The sequence below is a fragment of the Pagrus pagrus genome (assembly GCF_965226575.1).
Source record: "Pagrus pagrus genome assembly, chromosome: 15".
Taxonomy (NCBI): domain Eukaryota; kingdom Metazoa; phylum Chordata; class Actinopteri; order Spariformes; family Sparidae; genus Pagrus; species Pagrus pagrus.
Genome location: NC_140199.1, coordinates 1,622,324 through 1,630,388, shown reverse-complemented (window position 1 = coordinate 1,630,388; position 8,065 = coordinate 1,622,324). Strand labels below are relative to the sequence as shown.

The window sequence follows — 8,065 nt, the reverse complement described above, 5'->3', positions numbered from 1 at the left end:
TGACACTTTGTTTCTGCACGGCAGCTGTGAAGATGAAGAGATAAACTAGATGTTATGCATCAAATCATTCAACCACAGCCGGCACAGTTTTGGAGCTCTAACTCACGAAATGTGTCCTGACGACACGTATCACGTTTGTGGTCGTTGTCTCTACATCCATGGCCTGTAGCTCATGTATCATGATGTTTCACAGTGCAGATCCAACAAACTGTAATGTTTATGTAACTGTAATATTATCAGACTGAGGCTAAGAGGCTGCAGACAAATGAAAGGATTTTTAGCGACTCACCAGTCGTCCATTTTCACATAAATACGTAGCCTAGCGTTCGTGTTTTAGCACAGCGGTTGTCTGGTTGAACTCTTTGGACGTCTCTTTTAATTAATTTATTCACAGAGATCCAACATTTCCCCCCATCAGCTAATGTAGCATGTTGACAGTGTGGGAATGAACTTTTAGGAGAACTGGGACATATATTGCTTTGATTCTGGTGTTGGGAGGACGGAGCTGGGCCTTGAATGGACCGAGGCAAATGAAGCTGGTATAAGGACGGCTTGTGGCTCTTTACTGACACAACATCAGGTGGTAAGTATGACTTTACATCATAAATCTTATATATAATGTATAGAAATCACAATAAGGGGAGGAGACGGATTAAAAAGGCTCTAACAAAGAGAATTGTTCTGGACATAAACACTGAAACATACACAAAACCAGACTTTTCTCCTTTTTTAAAACACTCTTTTTTTCCACCAAGGCATCTGAGGCCTTAAAAGTCATTAAAGAAATGACTAATTGATGTTTTTCTGAGTGTAAATTGAAATATTTAGAAGTTTCTGTGTTTGTATATTTTATATTTATATCATCTTGCTCACTGTTTGTGATATGTTTCTGCTCAACATGCTCAGTCTTTTGATTTTAACTGTGACTACCAACCTGCTCATATGGATCATGTGACCCTGCATAGTCTGTCAGGTGGTTACTGCTCACCTGTCTTCACTGATCATGTGACTTGTCTGCTAACCAATAAGAGCCCAAAGGCGGCCATTTTGTGCTGCCCTGATGATGAAAGGCTTTAATGGCTGGAACATGTTTTTTACTGTTGTTGTGATTAATTAAAGGCTTTTTAACTCGTCAGCCTGAAAGCTGGTGGAGGGACGCAAGAGGACTGTGGTGAGGACATCCTTCCCCTCCTGTACATGTCATTTTATTCTGTGCTCGTCTGTTAATTATTGACTTTTAATTTGACATTTACTCAGCTGATTTGTGACGTGAGGACGGGGAGCGCCTGAGGACTCTGGGACCTATTGTTCAGGTCTTTCTCTAGAGGACGTGAAGATACGGTAATAATTATTATATGAATATTATTAAAACTAACAGCTGTTAAAATGACTGGAGTCTAAATATGATACGAAATAATGATAATAATGATGATGATGGATGATTTCATCCGTAGCAGAGTGAATTTAAGAGAATCAAACCGACATCTTTTTTAACCCGTACTTTTGTAAATATGTTTTTAATTTTTAATTTTAACAGAGACTATTGAAAAAAGCATAGGGGAAAAAAGTGCATTGTTTCAACACATTTAAATTCAAAGCTTTACAGGTCAGACAGGGAACGTAAGAGTCCACATGCAGACAAATTAAAAATCAAGTAAAACTCCAAATTAATCCAGTGTTAGGCGTCTGTACGAAGAGCTGCAGCCTTCAGGTGATTCCCAAGTTTTTATTTGCCTGTCAATCAAATAGTGTGGTAGTCGGTGGTAAAGGTGGACAGCCAGAGGTTAAGGTGGACTGAAACCAAACAGCCCCGTGGTGACGGAGTGATGAGTGGAAGGAGGAGGGCGAGAAAGGAAGGCAGAGATGAAAGAGAGATGAGTGATCCAGTCATCCAGAGCCAGCAGACATCCCAGAGGACAGGAAACACGGTGTTGACCCGAAGTCTGCAGCCCGCCTTCCTCCTGTTTATTCCTCTTCACCTCCTCCTCCTCCTCGTCTTCTTCCTCCTGAACTCCTGATAAAACACACATCTTTTAATTGTAATTTCCATTTCCGCGATGGGCAGATGATCCAGACCGGCACAATAAAAATTTGCCTCCAGTCAGAAGATGATTGTTGAAATACAGTCAGGTGATCTGAATCATCTGTGTGTGTTTGATCGCTCACAATAATTAAACTAAACTTGTTTACAGACGTGCAGTTTTAGACGTACGATGGTAGAATTACTGTGAAATTAAACATCAAAGTCAGATTATCACAGCAGGATTATCATTTCAGTTTACATGTTTCTCCTGTTCTCATGTAATTCAGTTTGATTGTGAGTTTTAGGTCTGAATATCAGATGTCACACTTCTACATCTCTGCTGTAAAGAGAGAAGCAAACCGCTGACGGTAAAAAAAATATGAATTAATTTATGTTTTCTACAGTTTTGCATTTACAAAACAATCTTTTTTTCCCACTTTGTACCTGAGCTGAGCCCCAGTGTCACACTAAATATAATGCTCAGCCTAAATAATACACACTGTACATTTAAATATGCACAATAAATTCATGTTCTGAGCCCACAGGTTCTACGATATGACTGGAAATCATGTTTCTAAATGTTTTCCACAAAGGTTAAATACTTAACTTTAGGGTAAATGAAAATATAAACCAGAAAGCACTTTAGAAAAGCGTCAACTTTATTCAGTTGTAGACGTTTCTGCAGCAGTGAGCCGCCGTCAGCTCGAAGGAAAAAAGAAAACGACGTATTTAAAACTTCCTGCGTAACAAGATGCTAAATTATAAACTAATGATGTGGGGGAAAAAAATCTAGAAAAATCAGTCAGTGGGTCAAATTTTCAAATCATTTAACTCTGCAACCGTTTACATACATTTTTATTAGGTAAAACATTTTAAGCAGCTGTTTACATTGCTAAAGAAAATGAATATCCCTGTTTACATGCAGCCTGTATACAACGATTGCAGAGAAGGCTCCTAAAACTTGAAGATTATCGACATTGTCTTTATCACAAAGTGCTTCATTCAGACTGAGGCATAATTCAGAAAATCCAGATGGAAACTGCTGCCTACAATAATGTCATATTCAGAGTAACAGTAAAAAATCCTTCTGCTGCTGGTGTTTTTTTTTCCAGACACTCATCCATTCCCCTCCATGATGCCTCTTTTGCCCTGACCTCGGCCTCCCTGCCTCCTGCTGTGGTATCCCAGAGGCCCCCGGGGCACCGGGCTCCTTCTTCCCCTCCAGCCCCACCTCCACAGGAAAGCCCCCAGACTGCCGCCCAAATACCTCCACAGATTCTTCCTCTCTCTTTCCCTCTCTGATGCGGCGAGAGGCCCCTCGCGGCTTCGTCTCACTTCCACCGCAGGCCTCGGAAATACCTGAGACCCCCGAGTGTGGTCGCCGTTGGTCTGCTGCTGCGCTTTGACCGAAATTCACTGCCGGGAGGTTCAAACCGCAGATGTTCACACTCAGATTTAAATCGCTGCTCGAATCTGATACTTTGGATTCTGATTTAATCTGTTTGAGGATGTGAGCAACACACAAAACCACTGAAACAAGAAGAGAACTGATGCACAAGGTTCACGTCCATGATTGTAGTTACTCACACTGGTTTTTCCAGATTAGAAAGGATGCTGTTCTTTGATTAAGAAAATTAAATATATTATATACATTTTATATGTTTTAATATAAAATAACAGAATTTTATTCTGCTGTCTGCTGGGTTTTCTGTCCATTTTTCCAACAAGCATCTCCTGCTGAAGTGGACAGTACAATTTAAAATCCTACTTGTTTCTAATTAAGATAAGATATAATAATTTAATTACAATGAAAGTTTTGGACTTGACTGTTGAGACTCTTGCTTTATGTTTCTTACAAAGAAATAAAAATGAACATGAAGACTTGAGAAGATTTGTGTAAAAATCAAATTATGAATCTAAAAGAAAACATTTTTTATAAGCAGAAAATCATTACCAAAGCACAGAACTGCAGATTCCCAGCTTCACACATCCTTTTTCATATGTAGATGCTTAATATAATAATTCATATATTGTATTAAGTCAAACTAAAGTTTCACAGTAACCAAATGATAAAGCTGTCAGGTTAAAGCTGGTCATCAGTCTCCATCTAGTGGTCTGAACTGCACACTGCACAGCTTCCTCTGAAACTATGTTCCCTCATTGAATCAGATTACAATGGCTTTTGCTCCACTTTGCCTATTTTAACTGTTAAGTGCATGTTAATACATAACATGCACTGTGATAATAACATAATATTACACAAACAGATAATTTTTTCCCCCAGAGTGACTTTTTTTTTTCATTTTCTTTTAGATTTTGAAATATTTCTCCCAAAAAAACCAAAGCAAAATATTCTCATGGAATTTCTTTTCATTCAGAGATATTTTTTCTTAGATTTTTGAATATTTCTCTATAAAACTTTTTTTTTCCTCTGGAATATTTTTCCACTCAGTTTTACAGGAACCACAAGTGGCCCTAAAGACTCTGAAACTCAGAGCTCACACATGTCCTTAACGACCCTGTAAGGACACTCCCACACAGAGTTTTAAAGCCTGCAGCTCCTCCAGTTAGTTAGAACTGAAGAAGCCTGCTGGATGAGAGGTGAAACGTCTTGAAGAAACTGAAACAAGTCCAGTTGCCTACAGTACAGCACATAGATTTACCATGACCTGGACGACTGAGAACCTTCATCAACATCTTTTATTCACTCAGTGAATTTTTTTTTTCCGCAACATTTTTTTTTCTTAGATTTTGAATATTTCTCCAAAAAGATTAATAAATAAATTCTCATAGAATTTTTTTTCCCTTCTCCCAAAAACTTTGTTTTTTCTCCTGGAATGTCTTTTTCACTCAGTTTCACACATGACTTTATTTTACCCAACATCCATTTTTTCTATTTTCTTTTAGATTTTGTAATAGTTCTCTTAAAAAGAAAAATCTCATGGAAATTTTCTTTCACTCTGATTTTTTTCTTTTTGTTTTCTCAGATTTCTAAAGATTTCTCCAAAAGACTTTGTTTTTTTCCCCCTGGAAAAATGCATATGAAACTTTTAATACTTAACAAATGCAGACGATGTGTGTAGGGTGAAAACTTGTGTCTGTGGGCCTCCTGCATGGTTATGTCTTATATGTCTGACAGTTATATGGTTGCACACACATAAGTTGGTTTTCTGTGTTAGTTTTCAACATTTTAAGGGTGCTGTTTATTTTGTATTTCTGTTTTATCACCATTACCAGACGAGGTCTAGGTAGGTATATTTTCATTATTTTCCTTGTTAAGTCGACATAGCTCTGGATTTGGAGTCCCTTTTTGTTATTTTTATTTGTTGATTTGAGCAGCATCCACCAGTCTTTTTTTCCCCTTCAGTGTCCTCTTTTTGTATTATTCTCATTTGGTTTAAACTTTGGCGAATAAATTATTTATATTTCAACCTTAACATCTGGGTTGTAACAGCGCTGCTGATGTGTGACTCTTGCCTGCAAGCAATTAAGAACTTCTAGAAAAGAAATATTGTATGTCAACTTGGTGTTTTGACCAACTCTCATCTGTACTAGGCAAGTGACTGATTTTCAGTTGCCACGACACCCAAGATACTTTTTTTCCCATTTTCTTTTAGATTTCAAAATATTTCTCCAAAAAAAAAAAAAATTCTACTGAAATTTTTTTTCGCTTAGTGATTTTTTTCCCCCAACATTTTTTTTTCTTTTTTTTTGTATTTTTAAATATTTCTCACAAAAACTTAGTTTTTTCTCCTGCAATGTCTTTTCACTCAGTTTCACACGTGATGTAATATAATCCATGATACTTTTTTTCATTTTCTTTTAGATTTTTAAATATTTCTCCATAAATTATTTTTTCACTCACTGATTTTTTTATTTTTCATGTAGTTTTCATGTAGTTTGTGCGTGAAATCATTGCAGTGGACACGATTGTCAGGTGCACTCAGTGCGCTCTGCTCTTCCCCATGTCCATTTGGGGGCTCTGTACAAAATTTTGACTTTTGTTTCAAATTTTTCTCAGATTTCAGACTTTTCCACTTAACTTTTTCTCAAATTTCAGACTTTCTCCCTATTTTTTTCTCAAAATTCTGACTTTTTTTCTCTCCTTTTTCTCAAAATTTTGATTATTTTTTTTTTCCCCTCAACTTTTTCTAAAATTTCTGAAATTTGTGAAAAAGTTAAGAGAAAACATATAGAATTTTCAGAAAAAGTTCAGGTAAAAAGTCAGAATTTTTAGAATTTCTCAGACAATTTTTTTGTCTTTTGAGAAGTGAAACTAAAGGAAAAAGAAGAATTTCCAACTTCAGAAGTGAGGATCATACGGATCATACCCACAATCTCTCAAACTCCTTACAAGATGAGCCACTTGTTCATGTGGTCTCTTCTGTTTCTCAGAGGCTATCACTGTTTCCTTCAGTAACCTGACCTTCAAGCCTCATAAGGATTGGACCAGTTTTAAATAAGAGTGAGACCAAATTAAAAAGAAGAATTTTTGAAGATTACAGAAGTTTTCCAAAGATTCCCAAAGACTTTTGAAGATTTCCCAAAATTTCCAAAGTTTTCTGAAGATTACAGAAGATTACCGAATATTCCCGAAGGCTTCCGAAAATTTCCCAATTTCCCCGAAGATTACCAATGTTTTCCGAAGTTTTCCGAAGATTTCCGAAGATTCCGAAGACTGTCAGTTTATTTATTATTGAGCTGAATGAGTGTGTCATCCATCAGAACTCAGTGTGTTTGTCATGTGACTGGCTGGATGATGAGTGTGAATTTTGAGGAAAAGTTAAGGGGGAAAAAGCCAGAATTTTGAGAAAAACTTGGTCACAGAATTCCTTTGGTCTTTGGTGAAGTGAAACCAAATGAAAAAGAGGAATTTCCGAAGTTTTCCGAAGATTACCGATGTTTTCCGAAGTTTTCCGAGGACTTCCGAAAATGTCCGAAGATTGCCGAAGTTTTCCGAAGACCTCCGAAAATTTCCGAAGATTGCCGAAAATGTCCGAAGTTTTCCAAATGACCTCCAAGCCTCACACGTATTGAACCAGTCTTAAATTAGAGCCGACAACTGTCAGTTTATTTATTATTGAGCTGAATAAAGTGTGTGCTCATCATGTGACTTGGTTGGATGATGAGTGTGAATTTTGAGGAAAGAGTTCAGGGAAAAAAGCCAGAATTTTGTGGAAAAAAATAAGGGAAAGAGTCAGAATTTTGAGAATTTGTCACAAAATTCCTTTGGTCTTTGGTGAAGTGAAACCAAATGAAAAAGAGGCATTTCCGATGTTTTCCGAGGACTTCCGAAAATTTCCGAAGATTGCCGATGTTTTCCGAAGTTTTCCGAAGATTACCGATGTTTTCCGAAGTTTTCCGAAAATTTCCGAAGACTTCCGAAGTTTTCCGAAAATTTCCGAAGATTGCCGAAGATTCCCGAAATATTCCGAATGACCTTGAAGCCTCACAAGGATTGACCAGTCTTAAATAAGAGCCGACAACTGTCAGTTCATTTTTCATTGAGCTGAATGAGTGCGTCCTTCATCAGAGTGCACTGTGTTTGTATGTGACTGGCTGGATGATGAGAGAGTAATTATGAGAAAAAATTGAGGCGAAAAGTCAGAATTTTGAGAATTTGTCAGAGAATTTCTTTGGTGTTTGGCGAAATGAAACCAAATGAAAAAGAGGAATTTCCGAAAATTTCGAAGATTCCCGAAGACTTCCAGAAATTTCCGAAGTTTTCCGAGGACTTCCGAACATTTCCGAAGATTCCCGAAATATTCCTAATGACCTTGAAGCCTAACAAGGAATGGACCAGTCTTAAATGAGAGCCGACAACTGTCAATTTATTTATTATTGAGCTGAATGAGTGTGTCCTCCATCAGGGCGCAGTGTGTTTGTCATGTGACTGGCTGGATGATGAGTGTGAATTTTGAGGAAAGAGTTCAGGGAAAAAAGCCAGAATTTTGAGAAAAAAATAAGGGAAAGAGTCAGAATTTTGAGAATTTGTCACAAAATTCCTTTGGTCTTTGGTGAAGTGAAACCAAATGAAAAAGA

General features: G+C 37.2%; 1 long non-coding RNA gene across 1 annotated transcript; it reads left to right on the top strand.

Annotated features, from left to right (window-relative positions):
* The first annotated feature begins 1,070 nt into the window (after positions 1 to 1,070).
* On the top strand, positions 1,071 to 3,710 carry LOC311270722. Its single transcript, XR_014624288.1, has 3 exons — positions 1,071 to 1,171; positions 1,258 to 1,341; positions 3,136 to 3,710. It is a non-coding gene; the product is annotated as an uncharacterized lncRNA (long non-coding RNA).
* The last annotated feature ends 4,355 nt before the right edge of the window (positions 3,711 to 8,065 follow it).